At 41.8% G+C, this 23,965-nt stretch overlaps 1 protein-coding gene across 3 annotated transcripts in view; it reads right to left on the minus strand.

Moving 5' to 3' along the window:
• The window catches only part of LOC144768106 (tyrosine-protein phosphatase non-receptor type 6-like), an 848,841-nt gene that overhangs the window by 744,108 nt on the left and 80,768 nt on the right, over positions 1-23,965 (minus strand). For all 3 annotated transcript variants that reach the window (XM_078651512.1, XM_078651513.1, XM_078651514.1), the window contains one exon: positions 21,512-21,589. The gene's annotated coding sequence lies outside the window, so the exon portion shown is untranslated. The remainder of the gene's footprint in view (positions 1-21,511; positions 21,590-23,965) is intronic.

Raw genomic sequence — 23,965 nt, forward strand, 5'->3', positions numbered from 1 at the left:
AGTGCACGACCTACAAATAACCTTGAGACCAAATTAGAATTACCCTTAGCTCTATAAATATAAGGGTTATAAGTAACGTCAGTTTTGAACCTCTGTGTAAATCCCATTTTTTTTATCTTATTCACCCTGTCCCTTTTTGGTTTAGAGGGTATCTTCTTTTTTGTTTTGTATTTCTTTTTAGATGAAGCGAGTTTTAGACAGGGAAAATAGAACTTAGGTTTGGGGAACTGATTATTTGCTTTAATTCATGCTAATTGATGATTCCTTAAAATGTCAGTCTAATATGCCTTTACCTCATTTAATGCTGCTTAATTGCTTATAAAATAATGATTTATTAAAGAAGATGCTTTTCTTTGAAGAATAAAATTAATAAATTAGATTTTGAAACGACAAGCTGGTCTTGTTTATTCATGGTCTAGTTACCATCAGTTGATCCATTTACCTAAGTAACTTAATTAAAATATTATTTGCGTAAAAAACCATGGTAAGAGATGATAAACTGCAGATGTATATAAATGTGTAAATAGTTTGTGAATACGTTTTGATTAATTAGGTCACATGATTCAGTTGCCCAAAAATTGTCTCGTTGGTTTATGGGCCTTACGAGTGATTTATGATTAATGGTAAGTATTATGGTGTTGGGTAGCGTTGTTGAGACAGTTTTTCTATAGGGGCGCTGCATCAATTTCTTGGTAGCAGAGGATGGTTACTATGGTAACGGACATGCTACATGGTAGTTACATAGGATCGATGTTTTAACATATGTCGAGTTTGTAAAGTTGTTATATGTAGTCGAAAGGTTCTTTCCAGCAGTGTGAAAATTCCTAGTTGTGCCGGCATAAGAGTAGTGTAACAAGTGAAGTTACACAGTGCATTTGTTCTGTTTCAAAATAGTGGTATTGACATATATCACTAGTGGTGTGGACGTACAGCACAAGTATAGGGAGTCTAGGTGTGCTAGGTAGAATGTATAGTGAGGATTGTCTATGAAATCGTAGCTTTCGAGTATAGGGACTTGGAGCCTGTTTTAAAACTTACTGTGAAAAGAGTAGTAGAATTTATCAAAGCTTGAGTGAAGGGTAAGGTAGTGACGTCTATTCTTACTGGTGAGTGTAGATTTCTATGGTTGGTTAAAGTGCTACCAAGATTTATGTATGCTTGTTTAGGGTTTTCTTTGTTTGAATGTGCGAAAAGGATTTTGTAATTACGTTTGAGTTAAACTTTGAATTGTCACTTTATGTGCATCCAGAGGGAAAGGAGTTCGTTATTACCTGATAGAAGGGTAGAATAGTTTTACTTTATCAACGAATGAATATTGTGTGGGAATAGCGTCGTCTATTTCACACAAATGAATACTTGAGTGACTGTAAAAGCTATTACTTTATTTTAGTGAAACAGACAAATGGTTTGTTTTTCTGGAGTTACTAATTGAAATTGATTGAAAAGTTTTGTTTAAAACGGCGCTGTGAAAATATTTTGTAAAGGAGGGGTGAGCTCTAGGAGTGAGAGACGAGAAGCTGCAGCGGCAGTGTACGGCATAGGGTCCGCGCTGCAATTGGCTAACTTACGTCACAGCAAGCGCACTGATTGGCTCACGTGACTAAGACGAGCTGACAGCTGATTGGCTTATCATGAAAGCTGTGTTTCTATTGGTTGAGCAAGGTGGTGACGTAGCTTCACCTGATTGGCTTGTTAGTGAGTTTCGCGCACGGATTGGCTGGTGCAGCGGAATACCAACTTCCTTGTTACGATCTTTATTGAAGTAAAAGAAACAGATTTAAAACATGGATTATTATTATATTAAGCAGAAAAAGAAACTTTCATGGATTCAGAAATTGAAAAATAAATTGAAATCTGACAAGAAAATTGAAAAGCGAGGTGGAAAATTACTTCATAAGTACAAGACACCTGCAGCTTATATGGAAGGTGAATTTGGTTATCATACTTGCCTTTGGTTTGAAAATTGGATGGATTATACCAAGGATGATGGTGTTTTAGCGTGGCTGGAAGATGGTTCTTTCAACATTAAGGTTATGAAAAATGTAAGAGACAAGATGATGACTCTTGAACCAAAGCCTAGACCTACACAATTTGAGGCTTTAGCAGAATGGCAGGATGAGATGTTCCAATTGGTACGGGCGAGCAAAGGTATAGCAAAAGGTACTAGATTAGGCATTGATCGAGAAACTAATGAGGATATAATGCGTCGATGGAGACGTAATGCATGTGATGGTGTGTACCCAGTAAGAGTGATGGTTACAGAAGTATCCGGTCAAAAGAATTGTCAAAAGAAAAATAATAACGCTGAAGAAAGTGAATTAGAGGATGCAGTTTTAGAAGAAATTTATAATGTAAAACGGAAAAAGCCTCCTCCTTATGAGCCAGTTTGTACATTGTCTTCCCCGATGATTCCTCCAAGAACTACTCCAAGTGCACTTCCTAGAGAAATTATTAATGAGGTATCACCTAGATTACTCCCGAATAATGCAAAAACTACTGAAAGAGTAGAAACCAGAACTAATTCTAGCATAGCTGGTGAAAACAGAAATTATGTTGAAACACCAGTTCGCAGAAATGAAACCCTAAAAAATGTAATGAGAACAGAAGGTTCTGGGGATATGCCAAATACTTCAGAATATTTTCGAACAAAAGAAGAATTAATACAGCAGTTAACTAAAAGCATGGAAGCGGTAACAGTACCAGTAACGATTGGTCCTGTTCAACCAGTATTTGATAAAAGAGAAGTTAGACACTCAGCTTTAACTATTCCATTAAATGCAGAAATTTAGAAAGTGGCTGAAAAATTGTATTGAGATTTGTCAGAAATTCACCGAGAAAAAACAAGGATGCCTGATTTAACTTTTAATCAAAGTTCGATATGTAGAACACCAACAGGTGCAGAATCTGATGGTGAATCGCCAGAAAAGAGCGTAAATAAAATAGATTTAACACATACTCCGCAAACCCTCCAGCTCTGGGTATGCCAGACTATGAGAAGGGATTTGAACTGTATTGCAGTGAAAGGGAAGGTTGTGCATTATCAGTTCTAATACAAAGACATGGAAAACTGAGAAAGCCAATTGCATATTTCTCAGCAGTTCTTGATCCTGTTGCAAAAGCATTACCAGGCTGCTTAAAAGCAGAAGCTGCAACAAGTGTAAGCCTTGAACAGAGTGAAGGAATTATAACGGGGTTTCCTGTAAAAGTTTATGTACCACATTCTGTTGAAATTATTCTTACCAGAAGCAAAACACAGCATTTGACAAGTAATAGGTTAACAAAATATGAAAAAAGTATTTTGGGATCAGATAATGTCTCGATAGCAAGGTGTGTGAATTTAAATAATTCCACATTGTTGCCTGATGGAACTATAACAGATATCAGGAACGAGAATGACATTGATCACGAATGCTTAGATGTTTTAGAATATTGTACTAAACCCAGACAGGACATTAAAGATGTTCCATTGCCAGAGTCAGATTTTGTTTTGTTGATGGTTCATGCTTGAGAACAGATGAAGGTGTTTTGAGAGCAGCATATTCTGTTTGCACAGTTGCAGATGTAGTGGAGGCTGCCTGTCTCGAAGGAATTCGTTCAGCTCAAGTAGCAGAATTGATTGCTTTGATTCGAGCCTGTGAAAGAGCAAAAGAATTGAGAATTACCATAGTGACTGATAGTCAGTATGGGTATGGCGTAGTCCATGACTATGGTCAGCTCTGGTCTCAAAGAGGTTATTTAACTTCTGCGGGATCACCAATAAGAAATGCGAAATTGATCAAGAGATTGATCGATGGCATTCAGCTACCAGAGAAAATTGCTGTTGTGAAATGTGCAGCACATAAAAAGGGCAATGATTATATAACTAAAGGTAATGCCTATGCAGATGAGATTGCAAAACACTGTGCAATGAACAATTTTTCAATCAATCGGGAAAAAGACAATGAACATGTTTTGAATTCACTTATGCTAACATCTGTAGTTGAGACATGGCAAGGAGTGAAAGATTTACAAGATGAGGCAGATGATGAGGAAAAAGACTCATGGTGAGCAGGTTGCAGACAGCGAGAAGAAGATGAGATTTGTGAATTTGTGAGGGTATTTATAGAGCGCAACGGTCGCTCCGGAAGGAGCATCTTGGCGCTAAATTTCCCGGTAGAGGATCAGATCATTTCCTAGAGGGAGAAGAAGTTATATGGCGGCTTTGATGTAGTCATCCTTGAGGCTATAGATCCAGGTTTTTAGCGATTTTCTAAATTGTTTTTCATGGGTTTGGAATCTCAGATTTTTGGGCATGAGGTTCCAGGCTTTAGAGGCCAAGTGGTGTAAGGTTTTGCCACCTTTTGTCTTCATATTGAATCTGGCAGGGAGGATGAGATTGTCATGAGAGGAACGCAGAGATCTGGACGGGTTGTAGTGGGGGAAGCGTTTGGTAAGGTATAATGGGCCGGAGCTATTGAAAGCCCGGAAGGCGACAAGCAGCATCTTAAAGAATACTCTCTTGTGAAGTGAGAGCCAGTGCAGGGATCTTGAAGCAGCGGAGAGGGACGATTTCCTGGGCAGCTTTAGGACAAGTCTGGCTGCGGTGTGAAGAACACTTTGGAGCTTGTTGAGTGTAGCCTTTTTAGCTCCAGCAAGGAGACCATTACAATAATCCAAGCGTGAGATTATTAGGGCCACTGCTACCGTTTTCCTAGAGTCAAGCGGTAAAAAGTCAAAGAATTTTTTCAGGGACTTAATAATTCCAAAACATCGGCCCGCTACGGTCCTGACGTGATGGTCAAAAGATAGATCGGTGTCAAACAGGACGCCGAGGTTCCTTGCAGTGGTTACGGTCTGGGGAGGTGCAGCAGAGTTTTCTGGCCACCAGAGGTTTACAAAGATGACAGACCAGTAATGCCAAATAGCATGATTGCTGACATGGCTCGAATGTATCATGGTCCAGGTCATATTGGTAGAGATTAAATGATTAGGTTGTTTAGGCAAACATGGTTCAATCAAAAGTTCAGAATAATTGCAGAATATTTTTGTCAGAGATGCTTAACCTGTCAACAAATGAACCCAAACAGAAAAACAGTTGTGAGCATGGGAACCATAGGACGGGAGGGTGGTCCTTTCACTAGACTACAAATGGATTTCATTGACATGCCACCCCACAACAAGTTAAGATATGTACTTGTGATAATCTGTTTGTTTTCAAGATGGGTGGAAGCGTTCCCAACAGGTCACAATGATTCAGTTACTGTTGCAAAATTGCTTTTAAGGGAAATCATACCTAGGTACGTTTTTCCAGTGACTGTTGAAACTGATCGAGGCACACATTTTGAAAACAGACTATTGCAAATGATTTGTGAAGAATTAAATATAAAACAGAAGCTGCATTGTGCCTACAGACCAGAAGCATCAGGTGTTGTTGAGCAAATAAATGGTACAATCAAGAATAGGATAGCTAAAATGTGTTTAGCTACAGGAGTAAAGTGGACTGATGCACTTCCACTTGTTTTGATGTCTTTGAGAAGTACTCCTGATAAAAAGACAGGTCTAAGCCCTCATGATATTGTCATGGGTAGGGTCATGAGACAAGCATTTGCACCAATTGGAAAATTAATGAGTATAAATGATAGCGTCATTTTGGAATAATGTAGGAACCTTTCTGACGTCGTGACTTCTGTGTTCCATCAGGTGGGAACTGATGTAATTACAAGAGACAAGGAAAAAGCTCATGATCTGTTACCAGGAGACTGGGTGAGGATAAAAATACACCGGAGAAGAAATTGTCTAGTATCCAGGTGGCAAAAAGCAAGACAGGTGATTCTTGTCACAACAAATGCAGTAAAGTGCAAAGGATTGAAGAGGTGGATTCATGCTAGTCACACCATTGGTGTGCCAACATCTGAAAATCGTGACGAAGGTGACACTACAACTGATTCAGATTCTGAAGAAGAACGTGAAAGAAATCAAGATCGTGAAGATCCACAAGAAGGTCGACATCTGGAAAGTTCAATTGAGAATAAGTCATTGAATGAAGATACTGAAGAAATTGTGATACTAGAATAAGAAGATGATGAAAATCTGCTAGAAAAAGAAGCAGAAGAGTGTGATCAGGTGGAGATTAAAAATGAGGAGAATATTGAAAAGCAGATTGAAAGCTCTGAAGGCAGGAACGGAATTCCTGAAACTGGAAAGTTGGAAGTTATTGCAGAAGAAGAAGAAGACGAAGTTCCGAGTACCAGCTATAAAGATGATGTTCCTAACAGAGTGAAACTGCCGAGTAAAGAAGAGCCTAGATTTAGAATTGAAATTTCAGAAACGGAAACAGATGATAGTGATGAAGATTCCGAAATAAGAAATTTCTTTGAAAAGAGCTTGGAGAGCAGAGTGTAACACATCTGAACCAAAGAAGAAATTGCCAAGAAAAGGTGATAACTGGCCTAATGAAAATGATGGACTAAAATTCAAATTGGTGAACAGATCAAAAGAGCAGGTGAACGAAGTCTCTAGTCAGAAAAGTGACCCTGATAAGAAAATTCAAGCAGGAAAGAAAATAGAAGTCATTAGTAGTAGAGCAAAAAGAGTTGTAAAGCCTAACGAGAAGTGCAAGTCTCCTGAATGGACATGCATAATCATCCCACCTGTGGTGGAGGTGAATAGTAGTAGTCAAGAAGATTTAAATGACACAAGTGGTAATGATTAAAGTAGTATCTGTAAAATTTTGAGGATTTGTCTTTGGCATAAGGCTGAAGAAATTGTGTTAGGTGACACAAGGTCGAAGAAATTGTGTTAGCTGAAAAATACATTTGATGTAAGACGCAAGGTCGAAGAAAAGCTGTTAGAAAGTAGGGTTTTATTAAAAAAAAAAAAAAATTTAAAAACGGGGGTATATTTCGTGATTTTTAAATTTTGATTTTGATTTTTGATTTTTCTTGTAAGGCTCTTGCTATCGAGTAAAGATGCCTTATATTAACAATAACTCGAGATGTTCAATCTTTAGGAGATGTAAAATGTCTTTAATTTGTGGGGTTTTAATAATCTTGGTCTGGTTATTTTAGTTGTCATTTTCCCTTTTGGAATTGACAAGGAAGTGTACAAAGTTAACATGACAAGCAAAGCTATGGCTAAACAAGATAATCATGGTACAGCAGGCAAAACTAACAGAGTTATTGATCATAAGCCAGAGATCCACCAAGATAGATCTGTTGGTGATTTTTCTAGTAATACTTTTTCAAGACTTCTTTCTGAATATGTTAGAGTCATGTATGTTAAAGACTGTTATATTTGTGTGAAATTACCAGCCTCTGTTTCTGAGGGGATGACCTATAACATGCTTCCCCTTACTTATGGCATTACATGCAGCGTAATAGCTAGTCTGTTTTATCAAACAGGTCGTTTAGAGTACTATTATTCTAATTACGATGAGATTTTTGCAAATTTAAAGGTTGACAAAAGCTTGAATAAGCATAAACAAGCTAAACTGATGAGGGAATTTTTCATTGAAACAAATGAACTAACATATGAATATGCTTTTAGAAACAACTTAACTTGCAAATTGAGAGCTGAGGAGAAGTCTTGCTTGAATTTAGTTGAAGAGAGAAGAGCGATTTATAAAAGAAATGAAATGCTGAAACAAACCAAATCTACGTTTTGGCAAATTGAGGATGAAAAGCTTAATGGTAGATCATCAGAAAATTTTGCTATTCACATAGATAAACCAGTTAACGGAAAGCTTTGCATTAGAAGAGACAACACGCTTTTTGACAATTACTTTGTGGGTGCTAGCCAATGTGAGGATACTTATTAAATGTTGGGTGGATGGGGATTTAAAGGTGGCAAAGATCCAAATTTTCCTGGAATTTATTTTGTATGTGGGGACAAGGCTTACTACAATCTCCCAGACCACTGGTATGGGACTTGTTACGTTGGTTTAGTTTTCCCAAAGAATTTTCATGTAGACAGAAATGAAAACGGTTCATTTGAAATTAGCAATCATCTGAGTAGATTTAAAAGAGAAAGTTTTTCAGAAATTTTGGGAGATATTTTTTGTGCAGTAATACCTTTTGTGGGTATAACCCTAAATGAAGTTAAAATCAGAAAATTGTCCACATTTGTTGATAGATTGTCCACTGACACTGTTGGTGACCGTCCTGACTTGCTCAGAAGCGGTCGCTCCTCACGCTCCCTGGCCAGCTGGGTATTTGGTATCGTAGCGCTATTCTGATCACTGCCGCTTTGAATTAATTATATGTGCATTGCTCGCATTGACGATATAGTAGCGCCATACTGCTCACTGCCGCTTTTATCATTTGTGCTTCACTCTCATTGACTGCATTATAGCTATTTGCATTGCTCGCTTTGCCTATTTAAAATATATGTGCCTGATTGTGCCGGTGCTATTGGACATAGCATAGCGATATTAGAGACTGTGCCCCAATCTCGTCCAGTTTTGCTTTTGTTTGTGCTGCCATCTTGTTGTTGTGCCTCCTAGCCCATCCCTCCACCCCGTTCCCGCCTCCCAGCTGCTCCTCCCTCGCTCCGCCCCCTCCACCATCCACTTATGTCAGAGCAACATACGCGCAGCGTGCGCGCCCTATGCGCGCCGAAGGTGCGCCAAAGGTAAGCCCGTCTACGCCCGTCCGCGCCCGGACCGCGCCCAGCGCCAGACCCTCTGGCCCCCGCAAAGTCCACTCCACCCACATAACATATGACTCCGCAACCCTCACTGCACTCAACTCCAACCGTCTCCCAGACTGCTACCAAGCCGCCCCTGGACACACCCATGGACCCTTCATCTGCCACTCCTGCAGGTTCAACTGTATCAGGACCCACACTAAATCCACAAACGCCAAACAGAGCTCCGACACTAACCACTTGAAGTGCATCCTGCTCAACACCCGATCTGTCCACAAACACGCCACTGAACTTTGGAACCTACTAGACACCAATACGCCGGACATCGCCTTTCTTACAGAAACTTGGATGAACGCCTCATCAGCGCCCGACATCGCCACAGCCATCCCGGACGGATACAAGATCATTCAAAAAGACCGCATCAACCAAACAGGAGGAGGCATAGCCATCGTCCATAAGAACACCATCCGCATCACAACCAGCTCCGACGACAACCTCACAGCAGCCGAACACCTTCACTCCCAGATTCACACCGACCCTAATACCACACTCAGAGGCACCCTCATCTACAGACCACCAGGACCTCGCACACAATTCAGCGAAGACATCACCGATTTCATCAGCCCACACGCCCTCCCCTCCGAGGACTACATTCTACTAGGGGATCTCAACTTCCACCTGGAAAAAAACAACGACAGCAACACCACCTCCTTTCTGGACAACCTCGCTAATCTCGGACTCAAACAACTGGTAAACACCCCTACCCACCTCGCCGGTCACACGCTCGACCCAATCTTCTCCTCCAGCAAACACATCTTCTTCAATCATGCCACAGAACTCCATTGGACAGACCACTGCTGGGTCCATTTCAACTACAATAAGACCACGACCCACCACCACCCACAACAAATTCCCCGTAGAAACTGGAACAAAGTTACCACCGACCAGCTCACCACATCGCTTTACCAAAACCCTCCCGCCAAATCACTGGACCCAAATACAGCAGTCATCAATCTCGCACAATGGATCACACACAGCGCCAACGAATTAGCACCCTTGAAAAACTATCAAAACAAGCCAGTTATCAAAAAAGCCCCTTGGTTCAATGACGAACTTAAGAAATTCAAAAAGATCTGCCGCACCTTCGAGAAAGCCTGGCGAAAAAACCCAACCACAGACAACATGACCGCCCTCAAGAACGCCACCCGCAAACACCATCTGATGATCCGATCCACCAAGAAATCGGCATTCAAGGATCGACTCGACAACAACGCCCACAACAGCAAGGAACTCTTCAACATCGTCAAAGAGTTTACCAACCCCAGCGCCGGCACCAATGACATCACTCCCTCTCAAGACCTCTGCGACTCTCTAGCCTCATTCTTCCACAGCAAAATCGCAGACATACACAACAACTTTGGCGACCAGTCCACCCCCCTCACCTCCACCGAACCGAAGCCCCCCACCACCACCCTTAACGCCTGGAACCCAATCAGCACAGAAGACACCATCCGCTTGATGAACTCCATCCTTTCCGGATCACCAACCGACCCATGCCCCCACCACATCTTCAACAAGGCCGACTCCATCATCGCTCCCCATCTCCGAGACATAATCAACTGTTCCCTCAACACCGCTATCTTCCCAGAAAGCTGGAAACATGCCGAACTCAGTGCTTTACTGAATAAACCGTATCAAAGCTAAAAGTCCCAATTAGATGGACAGTAAAGAATATGTCCAATTATAATAATACTCATAGGTGGTATATTACTTAAGACAGCATGCCAACAAATGGGCGGGAGAGGTAAAGGTACAGTAAGGTGTATAAAGTATAGAACACTATCACAATTGGGACAATAATGGATCTGTACAAATTACCAGCAAAATTCCAAATTATAATGACAGACAAAATAACAATATATGTTTGGTAAAAACTCTGATATACAATTTATTCATACACTCAATTTATAATTCATTATACAAATCACAATGTTAAAAACATATCACAATAAACAATTATTATAAAAATTGCAAGATAAAAAAGAATCAAAGAGTCGACGCGGCGTTTCGGTTTTCTTTTTGTACACCTTCCTCAGGACTGATTCTAAACAGTTAAAAGAACACAGAGTTACCATCCATTTCTTCATTTGTATAATTAATAAGATCGTATATCTTTATCACATATTGTCCCACATTGTCCCACTGGTTAGGTGTAACTTCTATGATCTCATTTTTATTTATGATCAGTATCTTTAAAAACACATATTCTTACACCCATTTTCTTACTGTTGCTTAACACAAAATCATATTCTCCTATTATTTATATACAACATGTACATATCGACCACTTGGGCACTACGTTTCTTATTCTATACACACCTATACACCATTGGACTAGTTTACCTCTCCCTTGGGCCTTATGTCCCATGCTGCCAGCCCCATTGTAACACTATTATGTAGTCTACAGCACGCCTACCTTCTTCCAGATGGAGATCATATCTCTACTGGAGAGTGCTGATTCAAATGCGTTTCTATAGGCTTTCGTATGCTTGACCCATCACGGGATGCTTTGCTGGATGTGCAAGTATATGTTGTCTCTAAATAAAAAGACAACAATTCTTATATAATTCTATATTTTGGATCCTTTAATGTTGATCTTGCATGTCGCTACTGTATGTTAGGCAGAGGATTACATAATTACATACCTCACGGATAAGGAGTTGTCTCAATGTTCCTTATTGTTGTAATCTACATCTATTGGTAGTCATCAGGATATTTCTATAGACATGAAAAGCAAAAACAAATTTTTACCCTTAATTTAAAATAATCTAAAAAATTTTTAGTGTTCATATCTAGATCCTTATATTTCAAAAAACAGATTGGTGCTGCTTGTACCTGTGACTAAGATGAATGATTGCCGGATTTGTCTGCCAGGAGGAGCCACCGTTTTTATGACCACTGTGGATGATAATGTTCCTGAGGGATTACAATTTATGCCTTAATTAACATACCCATGGTTACCTGGATTAGAATCTCATTTTGTACTAATCTCTTACTCACCATACAAGTTAGGTAAAAATTCCCTGCCGTGTCAAACCGCTTTCAATTAGGTTTTTTTTTTTATATATGAGAGATCCTTAACCAAACTCGGGCTGGCCTCGTGGGTTTGTCGTTACCTGTAGAGGTAATTCAAAAGATATATCTTATGACCGCTTGTGGCTATATGGCCAACACATAACAACTTTCACTACTTGCCTAAACATTGTGCTTGGCTTTCGTTATACGAGAAAAACCTTATCAGTAAGTTTCCGTTTCGCCACCACAATTTAAGTTAAGGGGCTTCACTTTTTATTATTTCAATTAAGACGTCTTGTTAACTAGCAGTTAGCGTAGCGTAGCGTTATATTATGGCTCACCACCCCATAGGGGCTAGCTAATAACATAGCGAGTCACAGCCCATTCATAAAACTTACCCTCTTCCTTTAAGTCGGCCTCCCTGCTCCTATATCCTGGCAGTCCGCCCTCCTGTACTACACTCGATATATGGTGAACAGAACAGAACTGATTTTGCCGCTCTTCCGGGTTTATATACGTCCCCCTTGTCAATTGGGTGCAACTTTCCTGACCTTCCATTGGTTCAAATCTACCCATTCTGAAACCCGTTACTATGGTGAACTAACGCATTTCCATGTTTTTTCACGTCTTCCTATTGGGTATTCACAATTATCTTGTTTACCTCATTGGTTCTTAGATCTAATGCGTTTCTATGACGATACTAGCTTCAGGTTATAGCGGACTGCATCGCCACCACGGCGCGTTGTTTATCTGATTTTCCATTCTATTATTATCGTTACAGGAATCATTTCCACCGTTATGTCTAATTATCAATACTATTATTTATTTGAGCCCCCTTTAGCTCGTGGTATTATACAATATTTACTCTATTTATATTCGGGCCTCATAACTCTTCGTATGGCTGGAAGTTTACCATATTCCTATTCTATTTTTAATAAAGATACCCTGACTCAGTGCTATATTTCCTGGAGCACCCTTGGAACCAGATGTTTTTTAATGTTAATTAAAGGAGTCACGTTTGCTATTGCTATTATTACAGGTACCCTCCTCATTGGCCTGTCTCATGTTCCTGTCTGGATCTCTTAAGTTTACTTAATGATTTTTTCCCAGTCTTCTCTTGAGTTCAACCCACATCTTACACTATTCAGGGTAGACATATAAAATTGTTCCGTTCTTTTCCTCTTATCATCCTGATTCCCACCTCTCTTACTGCCTGTTATTTTTTCTAGTCCGCACCATTTTAGATCATCAATTGCATGTCCTGCTAATCTCCAGTGTTCAGTAAGAGGTGCACCTGTTTTATTTGTTCTGAGGGCTGATCGGTGCTCATTTAATCGCAGCCTTATTTCCCTAGATGTCCCACCTACGTATGATTTATGACAGGGACATTGGATCAAATACATTTTTTGTCCTGCAATTCATGAAACTTTTGATGTATACTGATTTATCATTAACTGCAATCTTGTTGCCCTTAATGATACTAGTACAGTTTACGCACCCTAAGCAAGGGTGTGTGCCCGTTGGTAAGGGGTTGCCATCCACTGTCATCTGCAGATTTTTAGGCATTTCTCTATACGTGTGGACTAGAGAATTTCTGATGGTTTTATTTCTCCTATATGAGAACATTGGTTTTGGGATGGGCATGTGTGTTTTGTCCGCTATCAGATGCCAATTTCTGTTTATAATATTCGTAACCTTATGGCTGACCTGTGAAAAATTTGTTACAAACATAATAGGTTGTGAACTCTTCCGACTCTCCTCTTTTAGAACGAATTTTTTTTCTCTATTAAAATATTTCGCCCGTTTATAGGCGTGCCTCACCATCCTTTTGGGGTAGCCTCTCTCTAAGAATTTAATTTTAAGGGTACTTGCATGTGTGTCATAGTCCTGCATTGAGGTGCAATTTCTTCTTAACCGAAGAAATTGTCCAAATGGGATGTTATTCTTCTGTGATGCCGGATGGTTGCTCTCGTAGTGCAGCATACTATTCCTATCTGTGGGTTTTGTGTATAATTCCACAGTCAGGTGGCCCTCTGTTTGCTTGATAATAATGTCAAGGAATTCCACTTGGTGTTTACTCATATGTGATGTGAATTTGAGGTTCACATCCCCCAAATTAAGCCAAAGTAGGAACTCTTGTAGAGTGTCCGTCTCTACTTACTGAAGAAACCCACAGCAGACCCGACGGAACTTAAAAACTACCGCCCCATCTCGCTCCTCCCTTTCCCTGCCAAGGTCATAGAAAAGACCAACAATCAGCTCGCCGCTTTCCTCGAGTCGAACGGCTCCCTCAACCCATCTCAGTCCAGCTTCAGAGCCAAACAAAGCACTGAAACCGCCCTCATCGCAGCCACAGACGACATTCGAACACTACTTGACAACGGAGAAACAGCTGCCCTCATCCTACTGGACCTCTCCGCAGCGTTCAACACGGTCTGCCACAGCACCCTCATAAAATGCCTCAGCTACTTCGGGATACAAGGAAAAGCACTGGACTGGATCACCTCGTTCCTCACCGGGAGAACTCAGAGGGTCCGCCTTCCCCCTTTCAGATCAGAGGCCACTGAAGTCATTTGCGGCGTAACTCAAGGATCTTCGCTCAGCCCCACCCTCTTTAACGTCTACATGAGCCCCCTCGCATCCATCGCGCGCCAACACAACCTCAACATCATCTCCTACGCTGACGACACACAGCTTATCCTCTCCCTCACCAAAGACCCAACCACCGCCAAAACCAACCTACACGAAGGGATGAAAGACGTAGCCGAGTGGATGAAGAACAGCCGTCTAAAACTAAATTCAGACAAGACGGAAGTCCTCATACTAGGATCATCCCCCTCTTCCTGGGACGACTCATGGTGGCCTCCGGCCCTGGGCAGCGCACCCAAACCCACGGACCACGCACGCAACCTGGGCTTCATCCTGGACTCCTCCCTCTCGATGACCAAACAAGTCAACGCCGTCTCATCATCATGCTTTAACATCCTACGTATGCTCAAAAAGATCTTCCGTTGGATCCCCACGGAAACAAGAAAGACGGTCACCCATGCTCTAGTCACAAGCCGACTGGACTACGGAAACACCCTTTACGCCGGAACTACAGCCAAACTACAGAAAAAACTCCAACGAATTCAGAACGCCGCCGCCAGACTCATCCTTGACATCCCCCGCAACAATCACATATCCGGTCACCTAAGAGACCTCCACTGGCTTCCCGTCAACAAGAGAATAACGTTCCGTCTCCTCACCCACGCACACAAAGCCCTCTACGACCTAGGACCCAAATACCTCAACACGCGCCTGACTTTCTACTCCCCCATCGCCAACTACGATCGTCCAATCAAGCCCTCGCCGCAATTCCACGCATCCAAAGAACCACCAAGGGGGGGGGGGGGGGGGGAGATCTTTCTCCTACTTAGCGGCCAAAACGTGGAATTCCCCTCCCCCCCCACCTCCGCCTTACACAAAACCACCTATCCTTCAGAAAACAACTCAAAACTTGGATATTTGATAAATAATATACCCTCCCTCAAGCGCCTTGAGACCCTCTGGGTGAGTAGTGCGCTATACAAATTTTAACTTGACTTGACTTGACTTGACTTGACTGCTGGTGGTTTCCAGTTAGTGGGTACTGAAATTATTGCCATGAGAACCATGGTTATGCACAATAGTCTTGCCCTTGACATTCTGCTAGCAAAAGAGGGAGGAGTTTGTGGAATATTACATGCCCAGCATTGCTGCACATATATTCCTATATTTACAACAAGGGGTGGTGATGGACAGAGTCTCTGAATTAAGCAGAATACTCTCACCCAGTCAAGAGATCAGGGCTGGATCCAACACCGTTATTTAGCACATATATTCCTGACAAGAGCAAGAATATTGAGATGTACATTAAAAACATTACAGAGATTCATTCAGAAGTTGTTCCTTTAGAAGATGAAGACTTTACAGAACGTTTGAGCAAAAGATTTGCAGCAATCAAAACCTGGTTTCAAGAGATAGGTAGTTCAATTTTGGGCAAAATAATGACTCCTTTACTAGTTATAGTTTTTGTGATACTTTTGTTGAAAATTAGTTGTATGCTACACAAGAGAAAGAAATACCTAAGGGAAAAGAAGAGGATTTATAAGCTCAGAAAGGAACAAGAGAAGGAAATAGAATTCGAAGAGTTTCACAGATCACAGTACAAGAGTTACAAGCAGACAGCAGAGTGGAAACTTTAGAAATACTAATACAGTGAAAGACAAAACATGTTCGAAGGGTTAACATTTTTGCTAAAATTTTTGGTATAGTTTGGTGATTTTGAAATCACCAGATGAGGGAGTTGATGGAGCGAGGTTCAGAATAATATTTTGTTCTGACTCGCAAAGTTAAACTTCCATAATATAACCATATTAATGAGTTTGAAATTAAATATACTAATCAACTTAGTTTAAAAATGCATACACGACACAAGGGACTAATTCATGTGCTTTATGTTGCAAACTGCAGGTTTGTGAAAAATAATAAATTAACCTTGTCTATTAAATGTGGCTGTTTAATTAATGGCATGTGCTTATTTTGTGTGCTTATGTTATGTCTTTTCGTCTTTATGTGGCATTAGCTCATGGAGGATTCTTTGCAACCTAAAAGAAGAAAAGTAAATATAAATGCTGCTCTATGTGCTTCAGCTAGGTAACATTGATTAATACTGAACTCTCCCAGTATGCACGGGCCTTCCTCGATGTGAGAGACTCAGATAAGGCTCACAAAATATCATGGATGAGGGAGGTAAAAACAATATACAAGGCTATGGGATTATCTCCGCTTTGGGACGATCTGGTAGGGAATCTTTTTCCATCTAGGAAAATATTTCGAGACCTGTACTGGAACATGCTTGAGACAAATAGATTTGGCCGCTGTATTGAACCATCTTTTACGGCAGATTTCTTACAACTTAAGCATTCTCCGGCCCTCGAGGCTTATTGGGACTGGATTACTATCCCGGGGGACAGGAAGAAATATCATCAGATCAGGGTGGGGTCGTTACCACTAAATGCCCTCACAGCAAAATGGCGTGGGGGACAAGGATCGGCCTGTCCCTTCTGCCCCGATCAGCGGGAAGGCATTGGGCATGTTCTCTTTGCCTGCTCAGAATACAAGGTGCCTAGGAGATCCTGGTTAAAACCTATTTGTGTACAGTTAGGTCTCAAAACGGGTGGTGAGGCTGTCAGGATCTTACGGACTGACAGCTCTCAAGCCGTAGTCGTAGCTAAATTTCTTCATTGGATGTGGATAATTCGGGCCCGGAAAATGAGCCTACAGAAATCTTGGCCTATGTTACATGAGATTGTTAAGAGTACCTAATGAGTAATGTATCTAGTGATGCATTTTTTATATACCTCTCTCTTAATGAATGTAATGAATTATATGTTTATGTTTCTTTTTCGTTTTTTAACACAATTCATTTAATGATTGTAACATATGGGCTCAATGTTTGGCGATAGGCCAACAATATCTGTCAATTGAGTATGGAACAATGAACTGTGGATTTTATTAGCTGCCAATGAAAGGCAATTTAAAAAAAAAATATGTAATTTAATTTGCAAAAGTTTTTTTCTTTTTGAAAATGGTCATGGTTGTAACTGTCTTTTATGATTGAAAAAAATCGAAATAAAGACTTTTTGATTTGATTTGAACATTGATTAATGGGTTAATAGTTAGCAAAGGGGGTGGGTAACAGAATAAGTCTTAATTCTTTAATTAATTATTGTCTTGTGTTTGTTTAAATATTAGTTTTCGAATGGGCCTAAGAAATGGCTGACAGTGCTGGAGAGAATGAGAAAACTTGACCAGAGTGAAGATCTCACTCATGCGCAGAAAAGAAGAGCTTTTTGCTGAACAATCAACATTTAATATAGAAGCCGTTGTGGTCGAGTTGAATGTGTTCTTGGAGAAAAAACCAAGGACAGAAAGTTTGAATTGCCTGCCAATATTAGGAAGTAAAGTTTTGTGCTTGGGCGAATGTAACATTTTCGAGGAAGCCGAAAGGATGGAGAATCTAAGAACAATAGGGGCTTATGATGAGGCCCGGACTTGGTCAGGAGTGAATGACCTAATGGTGGACTGACAGGACTCAGCCAATGACAAGTTTGGATTTTCAGAGAAGAATGCAAAGATTAGTTACTTTAGCTAGTCAGAAAGGTATAAAAATTGTTCTCATGGGCAGGAGGGCGTTCTTCTCGCTTTCCGATTCCAGAAGGGCGTGACATGCTGATGGACTTTTGGCGCACGTAAGGATAGTAGGCCTTAATGACTATTTCTTTTTAGATGAAGCGAGTTTTAGACAGGGAAAATAGAACTTAGGGTTTGGGAAACTGATTATTTGCTTTAATTCATGCTAATTGATGATTCCTTAAAATGTCAGTCTAATATGCCTTTACCTCATTTAATGCTGCTGAATTGCTAATAAAATAATGATTTATTAAAGAAGATGGTTTTCTTTGAAGAATAAAATTAATAAATTAGATTTTGAAACGACAAGCTGGTTTATTCATGGTCTAGTTACCATCAGTTGATCCATTTACCTAAGTGACTTAATTAAAATATTATTTGCGTAAAAACCATGGTAAGAGATGATAAACTGCAGATGTATATAAATATGTAAATAGTTTGTGAATAGGTTCTGATTAATTAGGTCACATGATTCAGTTGCCCAAAAAGTCTTGTTGGTTTATGGGCCTATCGAGTGATTTATGATTAATGGTAAGTATTATGGTGTTGGGTAGCGTTCTTGAGACAGTTTTTCTATAGGGGCGCTGCATCACTATCCTTCTAGGTTGTCTTCTGCCACGCTACCTATGGTCTCACCGATCGGAGGGAGCTCCCCCATTGCTCCACTATGCTCACCCACCGTTTATGAGAAACCCATTTGCTCTAGCACCCCCACAGTGTTTAGTAGGAACATATCCATCCCTACCTCTGTTAGGTGCAAGCCATCCTCCAGGTGGAAGCTTGGCGACCTAAGATTTATGAAGCTGTGCTTTACGAAGCCCCAGCCGTTAGCCCTACATATCTTTGTCAAAGTAATGTTTAGCTTGTGTCTGGATCTTTCCTCCGCTCCCAGGTCTATCGCCCCCCCTCCAGGACTTCCGCACTATTTTTTCCGAGAAGATTATTTCGGCGGGGCGCACCAGTTTTGACATTGCAGCAAGGCCTGCCTGCATTGTCATTAGCAGGGCCCTCCTACCTAGAGTGGCCAAGTCATTACCTCCCAGGTGAACTATCACCGTGTCCGGTTTGCCACCTCTCCCTAGTGCTTCTTGCACTGCGCGTAGCAGTGGGCCCCATTTAATTCCAGACCAACCCATCCAGACTACCTCAGTGTTCCGCATCCAAATCCTACCGAATTCACTTTTGGCCGTTGCCCACTGTTGCGCCTGTGTGATGTAAGAATGTCCCACAAACCATACCGTTCTGCGCCGCTTGGTCGGACCTATACAGCGGGAGGGGGAGAAAAGCCGGACTCAGTATAAGGCGGGGCATATGTACCATTTAAATGTGCCAGATGCCCAACGCCCAATCCCCTTGATTTGCCCACTGCCCATGCCCAGCTCAGGAGCCGGGGTTGCAGCTCGATCGTGAATGAATGGGATCCGAAAGCCCTGGCTTGGAGCCCCGCTGCCCCCAGAGCCTCCTCATCACTGCTATCAATTGGAAATGGCTAAGGAATGACCCAGGTTCATGTTTGAAGAGCGGCCTATTTCTGGGTTCTACAGTTGCCATGTATCTCCGTACCAGGCATACCGGACAGCATGATGCCTCCTTCATGCAATGCAGTCTGGCCCACTTCCCTTTGCCTGCTTGGTCCATCTTCGACCTATAACCTCAATGTTCGTGAATGCCCCTTTCAGTGTTTGTGAATTACCAATGCAGTGCTCGTGAATTTTCCTTCCCGGTGATCAAGTATTTCCCCACTCAGGTCCTCATTACAAGGTTCCCATAAAACTCCATGGGGAAATACTAGAATGACAGATTTTGGGTAGTAGCCACCAGTGAATTAGCTGGGATTAAGAGTTAAAGTCCCTAAAATGCGGAATAACCTGCTGGGACCTGATTCACTGATCCCATGGCCAGTGTGAGTCCAGGAATGATGGGGGAGCCTTTATGGCTAGGAAGACTTAGAAATCTTTGGGGAGGAGCACTGTCTGTGCCCTCTTATGGTGATAGGGAGGCCTGGTACGGGCCAAGCTGTCCCTCCCCTTACAGCCCCCAGCACTCTGTACCTGTGGTTTTACCAGGTGCACAGTCGCAGTAAACTAAGTCTGGTGTTATCAGACTCAGTAGTTTTGGGTCAGGAAAGAAAATTAAATTGAAAAATTCTTATAGAGTACTCTTATACCCAGCGGAGGCTTGGCGCTACATAAAAGACAGCCTATAAGGGAAACCGCGACTCAAACAAGACAAGGACGTCTCTAAAGAGAAGAGCCAGGTCTTGATATATTTTCTAAACAAGATGTGACTATTTACTGTTTTGATCTCCATTGGCAAAGAGTTCATAAGTTTGCCGTGAGTAGGGAGAAAGCTCTTCTACCCCATCTACTGCTTTTGACTCTAAGAACCACAACATTTCCCCCATTGGAACCTCCCAAATGTCGTGTAAGAATTTACCAAGTAAACTTTGCTGCAATAAAACCCGTCCAGTTTTGTGGAATACTCTGATGCTCATGGGATGGCTCCCAGCACTCGAGAATGTCCCATGTGTATTATTGAACTGCCCTAGCCGATCCCATCAATTTCCCCCTCAGTATTCATGAATTGCCCTTCTCTGCACATACTGCCCTAGAATTCCTCCTCAGCTCTCATGAACATGCCTCAGGTCTGTATGTGCCAATTGTGTATTTGGAATAGGACACTTTACCCGCACACTTTTACACCGCATGCCAATACCCTGCATTTTTTATACCACAAAACATTTTACAACGCAGGGCTTTACAACGCAATCGATTACAAAGCATTCTCCATTACAACGCAATTTACTATTCTAACTCCACCAGGTGTTACTTTGGGGAATGCGTTGTAATAGTTTGCATTGTAAAGCCCTACATTGTAAAAGATTTTGCGGAGTCAAAAATGTGAGGTAATGGCATGCGGAGTAACGTATGCAGGGTAAAGGATGTTTCCGGTGTATTTGTATGAATTAAGTAGCCCTTTTCTCCAGTACTGTGCCCAGTTCACAAGGCCTTGTTGATAATATTGTACCTAGTTATGGGGTCTCATCTGGGGCAGTGTGTCCCATACCTTAGCAGTAGTGGACCTGGGGGTCGTTGTGGTCCACATGGGACAGGTGTCTGGGTCTATGGCTGACTGCAATCGAAACGTTCAAAGAGATGGACGGATGGGGTAAATGTGGCCCTAACTGTCAAATGAACAATCTTGGAACTGGGTACCCAAGTTCAAGTCCAGACTTGGCTCAACATTCAGTGAGTCCAGGCAAATCACCAAATCTCTCCATGCAAAAAAACACAAATAAATGTGAAATGTAATCTGGTGTTTAGGTAAAGCGCTCTACTGTCCTTGGGTGTTCCCAATATAGAAAACCTGCTAAAAAACAAAAAAAACAAAGGATGGGTGGATTTAAAAATCACACCTGAGAATAGAATCTTTAAGAACTGTTGAGAAAAGATTAGGGTTAGAGGGGCAGACCAACAGTCTAAGCCAGGCAGGTTTACTACCTTTGACTCACACTGGTTATCCTTGGCACCCTACCCCTCACTGCAGCAACACAGAAACAAGAAGGAACAATAAGGTGTTCGTTTGTAGAATTTCTCACCTGCTTAGTAACATGTAGTTCAATGTGGGAGGCATCACTGCCTCATTCAGAAAGAAGTAGAATGGAGACGAGTAATCTCTAAGGGAAACAAAAGAAAAAATATAAAGTAAATGAACCATACCAAAATAAAATGAATGAAATGACCGGTCCTCAAAACCAAGTGGATAAAAGGAGAATACAGACTCCAACACGTTCAAAGGCATTACGTGATGTACCATGTTTTATTTTCACTATATTATGTCTATTCTGACTTGTGACGGTTGTAACAACACAGTCACACAATATACCTCTGGCTAGCACTAGTTCACAAAATGTGGTTTTTTTTTCCAGATACTACAAAAGTCACCAGGTCAAGTGTCAGCTGTGCCTGGTCAAAATCCTGTCAGTCTGTAAATACACTCCTTCATATTGTGGCTACAAATCTGACAAGAACACAGAGTTGGCTGAAACTAATAATCGTTGTAACCAGCAACATCTCTGGGACATAAAAAAAAAGATTCTGAGAATAAACTTCTCCAACTTGTGCCAATTTGTGGTCTACAATGTATCCTAAGAGTAGAGGTAGACTAATCATGAGGCGGGGGAGGGCTAAGAATTTCTTCTGGACATGCATATGAACCTCTTATTTTGTGCACGGAGAGTGAGCTTTGGCGGGTGCCGTTTATAGCCGTGCCACTCCAGTTAAACCTGATCTGGATACTTTGAGCCTCTGAGAGTGTTTGTCTTAATTTGGGGTGAAAATTACAAAAAACACAGTTGATGGACAGAATGTAGAACAATGTCATACATTCACCCCAGTACAAGGATCTGGGCCTAAATCCATCGTTTTTTTCACTCCACACCACCCTGGGTTAGACACTGGCTATATGCAAATCAGCTCTGACCCTTTGCCTCATGGGAAAAGTCCAGTCCGAACTGCCAAGCCCTGTCTTTCCCAGACCGGAATCAAGCATCCAAGGACCGGTTTCTGGCTATCAGCCTTCATTCAGCATGGATAGCTTGACTCCAGTGGTGTGGAGAGCCTGGGACTCACGTCTGAGCATACCCAGCCCACTCGGGGTGAAAATTACAAAAAACACAGTTGATGGACAGAATGTAGAACAATGTCATACATTCACCCCAGTACAAGGATCTGGGCCTAAATCCATCGTTTTTTTCACTCCACACCACCCTGGGTTAGACACTGGCTATATGCAAATCAGCTCTGACCCTTTGCCTCATGGGAAAAGTCCAGTCCGAACTGCCAAGCCCTGTCTTTCCCAGACCGGAACCAAGCATCCAAGGACCGGTTTCTGGCTATCAGCCTTCATTCAGCCTGGATAGCTTGACTCCAGTGGTGTGGAGAGCCTGGGACTCACGTCTGAGCATACCCAGCCCACTCGGGGTGAAAATTACAAAAAACACAGTTGATGGACAGAATGTAGAACAATGTCATACATTCACCCCAGTACAAGGATCTGGGCCTAAATCCATCGTTTTTTTCACTCCACACCACCCTGGGTTAGACACTGGCTATATGCAAATCAGCTCTGACCCTTTGCCTCATGGGAAAAGTCCAGTCCGAACTGCCAAGCCCTGTCTTTCCCAGACCGGAATCAAGCATCCAAGGACCGGTTTCTGGCTATCAGCCTTCATTCAGCCTGGATAGCTTGACTCCAGTGGTGTGGAGAGCCTGGGACTCACGTCTGAGCATACCCAGCCCACTCGGGGTGAAAATTACAAAAAACACAGTTGATGGACAGAATGTAGAACAATGTCATACATTCACCCCAGTACAAGGATCTGGGCCTAAATCCATCGTTTTTTTCACTCCACACCACCCTGGGTTAGACACTGGCTATATGCAAATCAGCTCTGACCCTTTGCCTCATGGGAAAAGTCCAGTCCGAACTGCCGGGCCGGTCCTCGGATGCTTGTTTCCGTTCTGGGAAGGACATGGCTTTTGTAGTTCGGACTGGACTGTTCCCATGGGGCACAGGGTCAGCGCTGATTTGCATATCGCCATTGTCTAACCCAGGGTGGTGTGGAGTGGAAAAACGATGGATTTGGGCCCAGATCTTTTGACTGGGGTGAATGTGTGACATTGATCCACATTCTGTCCATCATTGTTGTTTTTGCAGTGGCCTGTCTTAATTTGGGGAGCAATGTCCTAGGAGCTTCTCTTTATCGCAAGGCGCTAGCGGTTCATGAGACCTTTTGGTGACAGTTGATCTCACTTCCTCAATCAACCTGCTGGATACAGAATTTGAACAGCCCAGGCTGTGAATCCAGATGAAGTGTCACGAGAGACCAGAATTGATACCACCCCAGAGAACAAGCATTTACAATGCAACGGTTTCGCCTTTGGAAAAGTTAGAGCTATTGGCATTGTAAATGACAACATTTTTATTTATGTGTTGGCTTTGACAACATAAATAAATGGCAATGTCATTTACAAAGCCAATAGCCTAATCT

This window comes from Lissotriton helveticus, chromosome 7 (genome assembly GCF_964261635.1).
Source record: "Lissotriton helveticus chromosome 7, aLisHel1.1, whole genome shotgun sequence".
Classification (NCBI taxonomy): Eukaryota; Metazoa; Chordata; class Amphibia; order Caudata; family Salamandridae; genus Lissotriton; species Lissotriton helveticus.